The sequence below is a fragment of the Phyllostomus discolor genome, chromosome 2 (genome assembly GCF_004126475.2).
Source record: "Phyllostomus discolor isolate MPI-MPIP mPhyDis1 chromosome 2, mPhyDis1.pri.v3, whole genome shotgun sequence".
NCBI lineage: Eukaryota > Metazoa > Chordata > Mammalia > Chiroptera > Phyllostomidae > Phyllostomus > Phyllostomus discolor.
Genome location: NC_040904.2, coordinates 82,865,892 through 82,882,963, shown reverse-complemented (window position 1 = coordinate 82,882,963; position 17,072 = coordinate 82,865,892).

The following is a 17,072-nucleotide window of genomic DNA, read 5'->3' as shown; positions in this document are numbered from 1 at the left end:
GCCTGCAACCTAGGCATGTGCCCTGACTGGGAATCGAACCTGCGACACTTTGGTTCACAGCCCGTGCTCAATCCACTGAGCTACGCCAGCTAGGGCTTCTCCCTTGTTCTTGAATGATAAAATAAATATTTATTTTATAGTCCTTTCTTTGTTTCTGTAGTAGCTCTAACTCTTCGAGGACTAGTTACCTCAGTTATTCTGTTTATTGTCTATCTTTTATGGTTTTGTTCTTTTTCAGACACACAATTCTTTTCTGTGAGCTTGTTTTTCACAGGTTTTTCCTAAGTGCCTCTCGAATTGTGACTGTCCCCTCATGGTCCTACAGTGACCTCATCCCTGACACCACTTCAAGGACAACCCTGAGAAGGCCCAGGCCTGGTACACAAAGGATGTATCATTTCCAGACCCTGATCCCATGTGACAGAGGAACTCCAGGACTACTCAGCGGAAGGTGGTCCCACTCAGCCCCCAGCCATGGCAGATGGGACAGTGTCAGCCCTGCTTCCGAACATTGGTAGGCTCAGGTCCTACAGTCACAGTTCCTTGGAAGCTCAATGCTCTAGGTCTTCCTACTACTGTGGGTCTGTGCCTACTCCCCCCTCCCCTCATATTTAGGCAAATTTCCAGGTTTCTAATTTACAAAGATTTCCCTATCTTTCCTCTTTTAAATCATGAAAATTTATTTAATAATACCAATTTTAATATATTGATATCATATCTTCATGTCAGAATATAAGGGGGATGTTCTGCATATTCAGTTTTTTGATCTTCAATTTACCATCTTCAAGCAGATAAAGTAGTCAAAGCACAAATATGACTGCTCTTTTCAACATACGTGCCATCATAGCTCCCAGATGCTTTCTGGATAGATCAAAAGGCTTGTTATAACTTTAAAGATTTTGTGATCTGACTTCTGCCAACCTCTTCAGATTTATCTCTCACTGTTTCCTAACTAAAGCTCTCAGACACAGCTATGAACTTCACCCTCAGACTTTTCCAAAAGCTGCTCCTTCTATGTAGAACACTTTTCCCACCCATTTTCCCTTCATATGTTAGGTCTCAACTAACCTAGGAGTCAGTTTCCTCAGGAAATTCTCTGTAACTAGGAATTAGACCAGATGTCCATCCTGAGAATAGCCTAAGCTCCTTATGTAGGTAGTTACTGTGCTATATAGCACTTAGCACTATGTACTTGAGAGCTGAACTGCACGACTGTTACCACTTCTGGACTGTACTCCATGAGAGCTGGGACATGCATGCCTCACTGCCTGGCACATGGTGGGAACTCTGTGTGTGTTACTCAACACAGTATGTGTGCCAGAAATGTAAGGAGGGAGGTGGTTACAAAGGACATTAGAAAGGGAAAAAGACCTGGAGACTCAAGAATGTCTTAGACTATATCCTTTATTAATGAAAACTTGACTTTTCTTTATTTAAAGATTTTAAGATCCATCTACCATCATTCTGCCCCATCTTTTCTCTCTTGCACACTCCCACTTCTCAAAGAGTGGAGTTCTTTTTCACTGCACACACTTCAACTGTATTCGTATGCTAGGGTTGCCATAATAAAATCCAGAGTATGAGTTAAAAAAACAGAAAAAAAATATTGTCACATAGTGCTGCAGGCTAGAAGTCCAAGATTAGGGTGTCAGCTGGGTTGGTTACTTCTGAGAACTGTGAGGGAGAAGCTGGCTGTGCCTCTCTCCAAGCTTCTGGTCATCTCAGATGTTCACTGGCTTGTAGCTGTCATCTCTTTGTGCCTTCACATAATCTTTTCTCTGTGCATATCTGTCTCTTCACATGCCATTGTTTCTAAGGATATTAGTTATACCAGATTAGAGGCCCACTCTATTCCAATAAGAACTCACTTGAACTAATTATCTACAATGATTTTATGTCCAATAAAGTCACATTCCGAGGCACTAAAGACTAAGATTTCAACATATAAATCTAGGGCACCACAATTCAATCCTAACATCAGTCAAGATTTTATAGCCAATGTTACTGTGGCATTAGTTCTGGACTCACTTCTACTGAAAAAATTGTAATGCCTCCTACTAAAAGATATCTGAAAAGAAAAAGTTCAAACCCTTTTGTTACTGCAGTTGTTTTCAACAGAAACCATTTTGATGGCACATGAAAGAGTGACTTCAACATACTTGCTTCCTGCAAATAAGTTGTCTTTAAGAATAATAATGAGGAAATAAAACCCTGATAATATATTCTATTGCCAATCCAAGGAGGAAACCTTGATAAAACGGGTATTACTCATTTACATGCTAAAGGAACAACTTCTTTTAAGGAGGGTTTGCCTCACAAATAACAGCCACTGAAGGATTTATGTCAGTAGCTATTTGTTCTCTAGAAGTAGGTTTTGTCAAATAAGCAGGAAAAATTACTTTTTAACTATTGCATTTTAGAATTTATTTGCAGTGGCCTCTATTTTGAAGTCAGTAATATACTGTTACTGGCCCCAGTGCCACACTATATTCTCAGCTATTGTTGTTCCATAGCATCGCCAACTGAAACAAACATTTCACCTGACTATTAGCAATTTTCAACAATAATAGAGTCATAAATTTCCCTAAGGCAGGTGGGTTTTAGTGTAACTGCTAATGGAGCAAAGTACTTATGCTGACAGACCAGAAAAGAATTACTGTTCAAGATTCAAAGGTAATAAACCTGGGAGAGATGGGTTGGATTTTAAAATGATGTAAGATTCTAAATCAAGATCCTGGTGAATTCAAAGTCTTACATCGGCCTTCCTTTACCTCTTGGCCTGCCCTAAAGTTGGCTTAAACTACCCAATATGTGACTTCTGAGTATATTCGTAAGCCCACATCAGACTTCCTCTATCAGGCTTCTACCATAAGGAACAGCTCCTAGCAAGATCTTAACTTCCTCTTTAAAAATCAGATCAAAAAATTATTCACATTGAGATCTAATGAAGTACTAGTAACTTAAACATATTTCTAAAGAGATTCAAGCCTAGGTCAAAGAATTGAAGAAATCTTTTTTGGATTTTTAAGTCAAGGGGGAAGTACTTTGGAGGCCTAGATTTCCCTAGAACCCTAAAAATCACCAATTTTCCATACATGTAAGGTTAAAACTCACCTGTTTTCAAGAGGACTCACTCCACTGACTTCACATATATGACCCGTACAAGGATTATTTGGGTTCAGGGGGGAAAAAAAGAGCATTGGGCCCATCTCTCCTGAAAAGGAATAAATTGTACTTCACAAGGGATATAACAACATGAAAGAAAAACAGATGAGTTTTACCATGCTACTCCCACACACAAAAAAAGTTATCACAAAAAGGAAAGAGGAGAGAAGAACTCAAATAACTCACCACTCAGCAGCCACATTAGCTATAACCTGGATAGGGGTTGCACACGTTGATTTACCCGAGTCAATTGACTTTAAAAACATTGAAGAGACAACTAGACATTATTCATGATCAGGATACTCCACTACTTGAAAGTCAGTTTGGGGATGACTACAAACACGCACACACACAAACAGTATCACACGAATCTGCCTCTGGATCAAAGAGCCAATTTTGAAAAGAGAGAGATTTAAGGAACATAATCAATCATTGAACTCCATGATATTATGGAGATCAATTCAGCAAAACCTAGACTAGGAAACTCTATAAAACAAATGATCTAGTTTCTTTGACAAATAAATTTAAGGGGAAAAAATAAGAGCCTAATATCCAAAATTTATTAAAAATTTATACAACTCAACACCAAAAAAAAAATCAATTAAAAAATGGACAAAAGACGTGAATAAGCACTTCTCCAAAGAGGACATACAGCTGGTCAGCAGATATGTGATATGTGTTCAATGTCACTAATCATCAGAGAAATGCAAATTAAAAACACAAGGAGGGACATGAGGTAGCAGGTTCAGACCCAGTCAAAGCAAATGCGAGAGGCAACCAAACGATGTCTCTCTCTCCCATTGATGTTTCTTTCCCTCTCTTTCTCCCTTCTTTTCCATTTCTCTAAAAAAATAAAATAAAATCTTTATAAAGTAGCCACAGAGAGGCAGCTTTCTGATCTTTCATTCTGAAGTGAAGTGGCAGGACTTTCCCGCAAGACTTTCCTTAGAGCTGGCCAGGCTGTCTGAAGCCTGTGGATGAGAGTAACTTATCAATGACCAACTTCACAAGTAGCCTAGGAATTTGCCCCTTGACTCTGGGGGCCTTTCGAGGCTAACAATCAAGGGCTCTCATTTAGTCTGCTTCTTCCGTGGTCTTCTGAGCACATTGTGAATGGGCCACATTAGGGAAGATGCGGCTTAAAAATCTAAACAGTGTGTGAGGACAAAAGGGCAGCAGCCATACTCTGTACCCCTGCACTTATAATGCCTACCTCCCATCTCCTTGAACTTTTTAATTTTTTGTTTTTTTCTTTTTTTTCTTTGAGGAACACATTCTTTTATATTAAGTGATTTTTTTTTAAGATTTTATTTATTTATTTTTAGAGAGGGAAGGGAGGGAGAAAGAGAGAGAGAGAAAAACATCAATGTGCGGTTGCTGGGGGTCATGGCCTGCAACCCAGGCATGTACCCTGGCTGGGAATCGAACCTCTGGCACTTTGGTTCACAGCCTGTGCTCAGTCCACTGAGCTACACCAGCCAGGGCTGAGGAATACATTCTTTAATCAAAAGTTTATAAAGGTCTTGCTCACAGTAATATCAGGCAATATCTATGTTTTCAGTAGTGCTATTTATGTTTCCAAGAAATAGATATTTTAATTTACCTGAATTTTTTTCTTTTTCACTTTTTTATTGTTGTTTTCAATCTAGTCACTTTACATAAAAGAACCAGATGCATTTAAACTCAATTTTCATTTCTCCAAATTCATTTATAAACTCTATTTCCATTTTTCTGAACCCATTTGTTGGTGAGCACACATATCTGATATCAGTGCAACTACACAAACATCCAAACATCCTATTTTGTGTTGTGCTTTATCCATGTAAATAATCTATCAAGTACTTTTCACTGCACCAGAGGAACCTGCAGAGCTTTTATTTCTAATGGCTTTATAGTATCCCACCTTCTTATAATAACATTTATGATTACTTGTTTAGCTATTACTTTCTCCATGAACTCTTGGATGGTTCTCAGTTATATTGCTTTTTGAATTCAAAACATGTCTGTACAAATTTCTCTTTTGGTTATTTCTCTGGGTTTATTTCCTTGAGGCATAGGTCCAAGGTTAAAGGTTATGAATAGCTTTACAGGTCAAGTGAGAAGCACTTTCAGTGAAACAGCTGTGGTTTCATCATATGATTTCCTCTCATCAGGGTGAATTTCATTAGCGCTGATGAAAGAATAAGGAAGAATTTCTCTGGTGGGAACCACCCAACTGTGGTCTCCCACCCAGGGCCACTGCTGAAAACCCACTGATGTTTTATTCAAATTCCCTCAGACCTAGGCCCTGCAGGAATTTCTCACAGGTGAGTCTGACCCATTTACTCAGAAAGAAAATGCTTCCCTGGGGGCAGCTGTCCCTTTTGCTAATCTCATCATGTTGCCCACAGGTCCCAGGCCCATCCTCACAGGCACCAGGTTGCACTTGCTGAAGCATACCTTCTTTTCCCAGGCTATCCATGAACAGTTTGCTTTAGGTCCTGGCATCTTTGGAATCTCTGCAGTCCATTTTGTGAAGACTGCCAGTCCTGTCCACCCTTCATACAACACCCAAGTCACAATGTCATGGATAGTACTTCCACCAACCAACAAATATCTTTGGAGGGTTTACCGCTGCCTTTGACCCCTAGTGTATTCTCAACACAGTAGTCAGAGGGATCCATGTGAATGTAGGTCAGGCTTTGTCTCCCTTCTGCTCAGAACCTACCCTCTCCCCTCGCCAAAGTCTTCTCAAGCCAAAGGTCTTTCAGTGGCTACAAGGTCCTGTGGCTTCTGGCTCCATATTCAGATTCTGACCCCTTCTCTTATCTCCTGCCCACTCTGCTCTAAACACACTGCTCTGCTCGCCGTTCCCCAGCACATCAAACACACCCCCACCTCAAGCTGCCTGTCCTGGCTGCTCCCTCTGCCTAGAACATACTTCTCCCAGAAATCAACCTGCCTTTAGGTGTCTGACCAAATGCTGCATTTCAGTGAGCCTTCCTTGAACTCTGTTCAAAACTGCAATCATCCCCTTCTTGTCAGTCACTATTCTCCTTTCCTATGTTATTTTTCCCACAGCATACATGTACACGTACACCTATTACACACACACCTATGCATTTGTAGTAGGTGCCCACCACGACACTCTAAGTGTCTTGACAGCAGAGATTTTTGTCTGTTTTGTTCACTGCCATTTATCTTCAGTGACTCCCAGGATGACCAATTGGCACAAGGTGGCACCAACCATGTATTTTTCTGGTGAATTACCTTGCACAATGCTAGGCACTAGGGGAATACAGAATTTTACAGGAATAGCCCCTGCCCTCCACTGACTCGATTCGGTTGGGAGTTTGACAATTGCTAGTACCCCATAAAGTCAGATTTCTAAGGCTAATACCCTAGAAACTGCTTCATTTCTCTTAGACACTGTTACTGTACCTGAGTAAAGATGCCTCCAGAAAGAGAGTAGTTTATGGGCGGTGGTTTTGTGGCCAAACCAAGTGCTTTCACTCAAGTGCTGCTGGTTTGGACAAATATCTTAGCTTTTTTGTTACTTGGTTGTGTTTTTCTATGAACATTGATGTTTAATTAAAATCCTAGAGGACAATAATTGTCTATCTTGTTATATGCAACCCTTGAGTAGGAGAGGCCCATAGTACACAGTACCTAACTCATCTTTTAAGAAGTGTTTCTTTTGATGCAAAACTAGACCTAGCACATCCATTAGGATTACTATGATTTAAAATAAAAAATAAAACACCAAGAGTTGGAGATGATATGGAGAAACTGGAATCCTTGAGTTCTATTGGTGGGAATCTAAAATTAAAAGTAGAATTATCACATGATCCAGCAACTTCAGTTCTGGGTATACACCCACAAGAATTGAAAATAAGATCTCAAACAGATGTCTGCATTCCCATGTTCATAAGCAGCATTGTTCATAATAGCCAAAAGATGGAAGCAACCTAAGTGTCCAGTGACAGATGAGTAAATAAACAAAGTGTGATCCACACATACAAAGGAATATCACTTAACCTTATAAAAGAAAGTCTGACATATACTGCAACGAGAATGAACCTTGAGGAATTTATGCTAAGGAAGGTAAACCAGTCACAGAAAGACAAATACTCTATGATTCTACCTACATGAAGTGCCTGGAGTAGTCAAACACAGAAACTGAAAGTAGAAAGGTGGTTGTCAGGGAAGTAGGTGGTGGGGGGTGGAAGTGGGGGGGGAGGTGTTTAATGGGTATAGAGTTTCAGTGTTGTGAAATGTAAAAGTTCTGGAAAGTGGTTGCACAACATTGTAACTATACTTAACATTGATGAACTCTACACTTACAAATGGTTAGATGGTAAATCTCATGCTATCCACTTTTACTACAATTAAAATTCTTAAATAAAAAGACACTTAGAAAATAAGAAAAATCTTTTTGTTGGACATTTAAATACATGGGCACCAACTCCTTGTGTAAGCACATTGGTCTCAAAATATAAAAAACAATTTTTCAAAGAAGGAAAAATCAGCAGGCATTAAAGTTCATCCATGTTCTACTCTTCCTCAATTTCCTGGTAGGTCTGTCGTCTGATGGAATCGCCAGTCTCTGGCTGAGGAGTTAGGCGGAGGGCACTTCCCACACCTAGCATTCACCATCTACTGATAGGACATATCCACAAAGAGTTACTGGTTTACAAGGGAGGGTGACCTCACCAGGAACAAAATGGCTTAACAGAGAAAGGAACAATCGATATGAAGCTTGAGGCTTAACTAATAATTGACCAGTGATTAACATTTCTTCTCATTGCAGGAAGGAGACCCAGAACGAGGAAAGCAGAGAAGCATAGGAGTGGTGTATCTTTCAGCACCGGCCTCAGTGAAGACTGTGGTGCATAGGAAAGATCAGTAGTACAAGAGAATATACTCTTCAACATCTTTGAGAAATGTATATAATCTCTCTAAGCGAACTGAGTGTTCTATCATGCTGGCTAGCACATGAGGCACCCAATAATTGTTAATTGCCAGTATTATGTTAGAAATCGAAATATCTTGTGAGCCAATGCACAGAACTTGAATTATATCTTGTAAAAATGCAAAAATAATAAAGGATTTTTTATCTTTAAATTTTTTAAGAGTGATATAATTACACATGTGTTTTAAGGAAAAAAAAAAAAACACTCCAGTGACATTTTGGCCATAGGCAGGGTCAAGGATCAACAAAGGGAGGGAGACCAGCTTGGAGGCTAATAAAAGGAGAGCAAGGCTCCAAATGACAAATGAGAGGGGTGCAAACCAAGGTATGAGAGGGGTTACACCATAACTGGCCTAAAATCCAAAAGGACCCTGTTCATTCTCAGTCAGCAGGAATGGGAATATCAAGTGAGCAAAGGAAAGTCTTTTTTTGTCTATTCTGTGTCTCCCGAGAGGAAATGAGATAGTAGTAAAATGATAAACAAAGCCTTTCTGCCCTGAGCTTCATGAAGGAGCAGCCAAGTTTCCACACGCTGTGTGGAAGGAAGGCTGGAAAGAAGCTGACTGACTGCAAGGCCTTTTGCTGTTAAACTTCCCAGAGCCTGAAACATAAAGGACACTGGACAAGAGTAGTGGGGAGATTCCACCACCGAGGTAGGAGATTCCTCTTGCATTGCTTACCCACAGCTAAACGTAGAAGCTGATTCTGGTTAAGCAGTGATTGATCACAAATGAAACAGATTCCTCTTCTTACATGGACCTGGGTGTTTGAAAAATCTTTTGTATAATCCTATTTAGATAAAACAAGGACTTTCAAAATATTTTTACTAGCATTACTTTTTATTAAGTTAAATCATACACAGACCCACGGTGTATAAAGAACATGAAAGGCTGAACAGTTTTGACTAAATTTGGGTGTGCTATATTTGAGGCTGGTATGGGGCGGTGAGAAGGTAAGAAACTTCCTCTCAATAGCCTTCTCCGTGCTCCTAGAAACTAGTATGAAAACCACTTATGCAAGGATAAACAAAACTTCTACCCTTGCACAGGAGGCAGTTTTTTTAAGTTGGAGTTTGAATGGTGCCAAATGGGAGTAAACATGTAGTAGAATGAATTTGTAATATACTAAGTATATATCCCCGCTCACCCCACCCCACCCCACCTATTCTTTGCTCGCTAGCCTTTACCCACAAGGCAGATAACACTACTTGCTACAGTCAAAGCCAAAACAATCACAGCCAGAGAACAAACTTATACATTGTTACACATATATTTAAGTCTCTAAGTATACTTTTGTAAATCCATGCCATATAAAATAGTTTTGTAAGGTGTGGCTTTCTAAATATCAAAAACTGAGTTATCAGCATAAAAAAAAATCAATGTACAAGAATTCTTGCCTAGTCACTTGGAGAGAATAAGTTAGTTCATAATCTTGCTGGATTCAGAGAAACCTGCCTGGCCTCCTTCTAACCCTTGGGAGCAGGCAGAAACAGTGACCAAAGATGAGTTCCATCTGGGAAATTCTGAAAACTAGGTCTGGCCTCCCATGCACAGATCAACGAGGCAACAAACCTAGTGCAGATTTCGATACATTTACCCCACATCAGTTTCTGGCAACAGTAAAGTTAAAAAAAAAAAGGAGGCAGAGAGGAACTGCAAGACTCTAGGTCGGAAAGGGCCCCAGAGAAGTATCCAAAAGCTTCCTGTGCCTCCATGAGGATTGTGGGAAGTGGCCGAATGAGAGCCCTGTGACTGGAACAAAAATTCAGTTATATTTCCTGAATTGAGAATCATGCAAGTAAGAACCTTAAATGACTAAATATCACTAATATAACTGAATTTACCTGATGTTTTCTGCAGGTGAAGAGGAGGACTTGAGGTAAAAAGATAATAAAGCACATTTTGTACATCTAAATTACAACTTGTGGAAATTTGTACCAAACCGCTAATGAAGAATATTTTATTATTAAAAATCCCAATCTGTGCTAGCAATTTGTTTCATTAAAGCATGTTCAGATAGATGATACATTTTGAAAACAAAGACATACAGTGGTTTCTCCATAAGGACAATAACAACCACAATTTCATTACTAAAACCCTTTGGGCAGATGAGTTTCTGAACTCAGAATGTTTCAGATTTTAGACAGGTAATACTTTAGATTGTGTAATAGCCCCAGAAAGGTCTAGGACAACACATTGCAATCAAAGAGAATATGAATATATGCACTACATGAGACAAACGCTACAGGAAAATAAAAACAATCAGTGCAGTTCAAATTTTGAATGCAAATTTTTTTCAGATCAGTCTAGGTTTGGTTGCCAAAGGAGTTTTTTCAAAGATTTCCATTTTCACAGCTTCTTAGATTTTAGAATTGAACAGAAGGGGCTGTGAATCTGCAGAAAGTTTAACATGGCTCAGAGAAGGTATTAAAACACAGTGAACCACACTGAGACATCACTTCATACCTGTCAGAATGGCTATCATCAATAAATCAACAAGCAACAAGCGCTGGAAAGGATGTGGAGAAAAGGGAACCCTTGTGCACTGTTGGTGGGAATGTAGACTGGTGCAGCCACTGTGGAAAGCAGTATGGAGATACTTCAAAAAACTAAAAGTGAAACTGCATTTTGACCCAGCAATTCCACTTCTGGGAATATACTCCCCCAAAACATGAAACACTAACTTGAAAGAATATATGCAACCCTATGTTCACTGCAGCATTATTTCAAATAGCCAAGATGTGGAAGTAGCCCAAGTACTCATAAGTGGATGAGCAGATAAAAAGCTGTGGTACACTTACACAGTGGAATACTGATCAGCCAAAAAAAAAAAAGAAAGAAAGAAAAGAAAATCTTACTCTTTGCAACACCATGGATGGACCTGGAGAGTATTGTGCTAAGTGAAAAAAGCTAGTCAGAGAAAGACAAGTAGCATATGATTTCACTCAGATGGGAACTCTAATGAAAAAAAATTAAACTAACAGATAAAATAGAAACAGACCCATGGATACAGAAAACAGACTGATAGCTGTCAGAGGGGAGAAAGCTTGGTGGACCAGGTGAAAAAGGTGAAGAGATTAAGCAAAAAGAAAAAGAAAACTCGTACTCACAGACAACAGTATGGTGATTACTAGAGGGAAACGGGGGTGTAGGGAGGTAGAAGATGGGGAAAGGGGGATAAATAATGATGGAAGGAGATTTGACTTGGTGTAGTGAGTGCACAGTATAATATACAGATGATGTATTAGAGAATTGTGCACCTGAAACCTACATAATTTTATTAACCAATATCACCTCAATGAACTCAATAAAAAAATCATAGTGAAATTTGAGTTGTACCTTAAAGACTCTGTATGACTTGAAAAAGAGCAAAGATGGACATTTAGACAGAAGCAATTATGTGACTAAAAGATGTAGAGGAAGATAGATGTGCCTAGGAAGTTCAAATAAATCCATTTGGAAGGGTGGTGGTAAGCCCTACGCTTTGAAAGTTAGGTTGGGATAAGATTTTGGAAGGTCAGGCAAAAATCTGAGACTTTTTGTAGAAGGCACTCAGATGGCACAGTGACTTTTAATCAAGAAAGGGTTTTAATTATTGGTGCACATGATCACGTGCTCAGAGCAGGTAGCAAGGGAAGGAACAAGATCCTCCCACCAGCCATGTCCTACAGACCACCATCAATGGAGATTCTGCCAGGCAAGGAAAGTAGAGTGTCTCAGCGGTTGGTCTTCTTCATCCTCAGTTCAGAATACACTGAGGACCAGAACTTTAAGATAAAATGATAGGATGTCTTAACTGTCAGTCAATAAGAGCCAGGTGTCCTTCAGAAGATAGAAACCACTGGAGGGGGAGGAAGGAATTCACATGCAATTTGTTTCAATAGAGCTTTAAGAGTACATGACACTTGGTATGTGTTTTTAACTGGTGTGTTAAAAGAGGCTAGGTTATGTGGGATAACAACTCTCAGATCTCAAAAACTTTACTTCTTATTCCATGTCCAGCCTGGTCTATGGACTGTTCTCCTACACACAATGCCCTAGAAACTCAGGCTGAGAACTTGTGCCTGCACCAGCTGGAACGTGTAGACTACCTACCAGTTTGCCTCAGCCCCGAAGAGACATGTGTCTCTTCTACTTCCCATCAATTGGCCAGAATCAGTAGCATGATAAAGGAGGCTAAGAAATCTAGGAAATAAAAACACATAGAATATTTGATGAGCACTAGCTCTCTAAGTCAAAACTGAATAGATTTTATAATAATTTTAATTTTTTTAAAGTTTTTTAGGGGTAACTTGGAATGCTAAAGAAAATACAAGTTTATTTAGCTTTAGTTGTATATATATTCTTGCTTTGTTTATAAGTCCATACATTGTGAATTATACTGAAATTCTTTCTATGTCAAAATTCAAGATATAAATTAGACAATACTGGAATAATTTCAACAAATTTCTAATAAAATTTGAAATTACCTTGTGAATTATGTATTTATTCAAAGTATCCCTTGTCCTAAGACTTATTATAAAGGCAACTATTTTATTGGGTTATCCAAAGTTCCGTTCACTTTTTTCTGCACAATGGCTCTAGTAGCATTTAGTTGTCTTCACTTCATTTGAAACAATTTTGTTAATTGTGTTGTGATGGCCATCGTATTAGCGTGCATTTAAAAAAGTTATCAAGCCCTGGCTGGTATAGTTCAGTGGATTGAGTGCTAGCTTGCAAACCAAAGGGTCACAGTTCAATTCCCAGTCAGGACACATGCCTGGGTTGCAGGACAGGTCCCCAGCAGGGGGTGCACGAGAGGCAACCATACATTGATGTTTCTCTCCCTCTCTCTTTCCCTTCCACTCTCTCTAAAAATAAATAAATAAACTCTTTTTTAAAAAATCCCCCTTAAAAAAATTTATCACAATAGGTGAATTTTTATGCAGCCATTGTAATATTAAAGATGGAAGAAAATAAGCCACATTTTCAGTGTATTATGCTTTATTATTTTAAGAAAAGTAAAAACACAACTGAAACACACAGAAAAAAGATTTGTGCAGTGTATGGAAAAGGAACTGTGACTGACTGAGCATGTCAAAAATGATTTGTGAAATTTCATGCTGGAGATTTTTTGCTGGACTATGCTCCATTGTTGGATAGACCAGTTGAAATTGAAAGCAATCAAATCAAGTCATTAATTGAGAACAATCAACATTATACCACATGTGTGATAGCCAACATACTCAAAATATCCAAATCAATAGTTATTGCCGAAAATGAAAAATGTCTTTTATTTTATGGACTTTTTGGTCAACCTAATATTTACCAAGAAATAATATTTATCTATAAACCTTTCATAATAAAAAAATGTTCAATGATTATAAAGTGGACATATAATTTTTTCCTTTCCTTTTCCAGATAGGAAGCAAATCCAATCCAGGCAGGGGTTGGGGGTGGTCACTATCTTACCCATCAATCAGAGTCATCACTTGGAAAGATGAATGCAATGACAATATGCTTAGTGGGCTGAAGATTGTAGGAACAGGAGGCAGCTAAGCAGTTAACACCAAAATTCAGCTGTGCAATAATGAAAGTGTGGCATTTCACTTCACAAACAGGAAACTTCTTTCAGGCCTATAATTGCCAAGGTCGATCTGGCTCATAATTGTTAAACTTTATTAGGACAGAGGTTACCATCTACAGATGATGTTTCCCTTCCAGCCCATTGGTGCCTTCCCTTAAGTCAGAGAAGACAGAGCTGCTGTGGGGCTGACTCGGCCACAGTCACACACCCTGACTCACACTATTGGTAAACAGAGCAGAAGTCGTGTCACAAGGCTTGGGGCTTGCTGAGCAGAAAGCCTGAAATAGCAAACCCCAGAGCTTAATTTAGAACCCTTACAATGTCAAGCTTATGAAATAGCACATAGCTGCCATTACAAAAAAGAAAGAAAGAAATATAGTGGCATTTTCAAAAAATATACACTTGCAGTCTTTTAACTGATAGATCACTTAAAGATAAAAACTTTAACTGGGGAAAAGCTATATTGTTAATAACAAAGCCTTATGACACAGAATTTTTGGCACAGGCACCTTCAATTGAAATCGTTTTTTGTTAAAAAGAAAAAAAAACAAAGGTTTGAAGCATTGAAGCTTTTGCTTATCCTCCCTGTGGTCTGAAATAGTCATTGGTTGTTTTGGAAGTTTGTTTGTTTATGTTTATTTAGTTGAACTTGGTTCTGTTTAAATTGGTAGAAAGAACTTCTATGAAGGCAGCAGATTCTTGATTATTTTTCTCTTCTATAAGACTCCCCCATTAAAAGCTTACATTCCCCCACCCAGGTGGCTCAGTTGGTTTGAGTGTCATCCCATACACCAAAAGGTTGTGGATTCAGTTCTCTGTCAGGGCACAAACCTAGTTTGCAAGTTTGATCTCCAGTCAGGTTTCATAAGAAAGACAACCAGCTGATTGATGTTTCTTTCTCACATCAGTTGCACGTGCTCTCTCTCTCTCTCTCTCTCAAGTAATAAACATATCTCAGGTGAGGATTTTTTTAAAAACCCGCATTCAACACAATAACAATATTAAAGATAAAAAAATAAGTGAATAGTAAACTCAACATAATAAAACTCTAACTCCATCTGTTGTTTCAACAGTTTTCCAGGTCCCTGATATCTATAGAAAATAAAAGCAAGCTGCTGGTTCCTTCTGCCCTTCCTTCATCCAATCTCTTTCCTAGCATACAAACTCATATCTTTGAAAATGGTAATTTCCCATAAAAAATAGGCAAGTTTAAAGAATTATGAGGACTTATTGGTAATTCACCCTTCCTCCTACACATGGTTTTGTTTGTTTGTTTTTTGAGAGAATGGGAAGGGAAAGAATCTCAAAAATATTTAAGGAAATGCAGCGACTGGGAAGTTGTGCCAAACAACTTAATAAAAGTAAGTTACATTAAACAAAATAAACAAATGAGTAAAATAGAACCACAGGCATGAAACATGGAACAGACTGACAGCAGCCAGAGGGAAGCGGGTAGGGGAATAATGGTGGAAAGAAGGGGAAGGGACTGGTCAAAGAATACATGTGAATGATTCATGGACATGGACAAGGGTTTGGGGACTGACTGTGTGAGCAGAGAAAAATTGGGACAATAAAAAATTTTTTTTAAAGAAAGCAAATTATGGTCCTCATTTCCAAAAGACAAATGAAGGTAGAGGCCACAAAGTCTAGGTAAATAATGAAAATGTTATCAAAGACATTAATAAGCAAATGGTTTGTGAACTTATAAATTAGGTTAAGTGATGCTCACTAGAAACATCATATGTTCATTCACAACAACAGACTGAGTTCATTTCTATTCTTGAAAATTCCACTAGTGAAAAATCAAGAGAACTTCATCACTATTGTGTATCTAGATTTAAATTCAAAGACTTGCTGTCTATGTGGGCTGCATGCAATGGAGACCTAGATATCATGCATATCAAATTTGCACAACTTAATATTATGTGATATTGACCAAGTTAGCTCCAAAAAGATCTCAGCAAGATGAAATAACTACATTTTAAAGCATATTTATACCAGAAATAAAGTTTTATTTTAGTATTTCTGTTATAAAAGCTAAGTCATCTTTAACTTTTTAAATTTTTATCTATTATACTTATCCCTTATATTTTACTAATGTGTTAATTACCCTTTAATTGCTTTTTTGATTATTTGTATCTTAAACAGTGAAATCTAAGTACGTTTCCTTTGCAATTTTTTCAGTACTTTTATATTTAGAATGATATTTCCAAACTAAAATATAAGTAAAAATATACTGATACTTTTACTATTTTTTATAGTTTCATATTTTTACATTTAATATTTCAAGATATTTCTAATTTATCTTTGAATATAGTGTGAGGTTAGGGTTCAAATGCATTTTTGTTTTAAATAACCAAGTCTCCCAATCATTTATTGATCAATCTATCCTCTCCCCCTTAATTAGCAATGCTTTCCTTATCATCTATTATGCTCTTCTTTTTCCTAGAGACTGTGACATATTTTAAAAGTTTAATTCAAAACAGGAGAAAGAGAGCTACCCATGATTGGTAGGAAGAGAGAAAGTGTGATCTAAATGTACCTTGTAATTCTATCAAATTTTAACTTCTGTGTTAATATCATCAAAAGAAACGATTCTCCTTTTTCTACACTTCCCCTAAGTGTCCTTGAGCTTAAAAACCTTACTTTAAAGCAAGTGCAATGCTGTTGGAGTAGCAGCCATCACCACATGACTGGAATGATGTCCAAGAGCCAGAAAGATCTGCTAGTCCTGCCTGGGTATTGTTGTTATCCTACCTTAAAAATATAATCAAGAACATGTATAAAGGACACATGGACAAAACCAAAGGGGGGTACAGTTAAGGGTGGGAATGACTGAGGTGGAGAGAGTGGTGGAGGGAAAATGGAGACAACTGTACTTCAACAACAATAAAAAAAATGAAGAAAAAGAGAATATACTCGTAGAGTAATAGTGGCAGGACCATTGTGATCAGAGTTGCTCAGAGCTGAATTCATTACCTGCTCTGCCACTTCCTGGTTGTGTGAACTAGGTGTGGTTCTGGGCATCTATTTCCTCATGCAAAATGAGATAATATAATAGCTATATCACTGGATTATTGTGAGAATTGGATGAAATAATAAATGAATGGCATTTGACAATGCTGAACGCACAGTAAGTATTCAAGAAAAGATGGCTCCCTGCCCCTCTGTTAACGGCCTCTTTCCAGCAAGAGCCCAATGGTATACGATTATAAATAGAACAGTCACATTTCACGTCCTTCATTGTGCAACTGAACGAAAACAAGACTTTTATTAGGGATGCTGGTCACACAGGATTCCCAGTCCCCTCTGCCACTGATCTTTGCCCAAGGTTAACTTCTATGGAAACTACCCACAATGTTTAAGAGAACTATTATAGGCCCAAGACCTT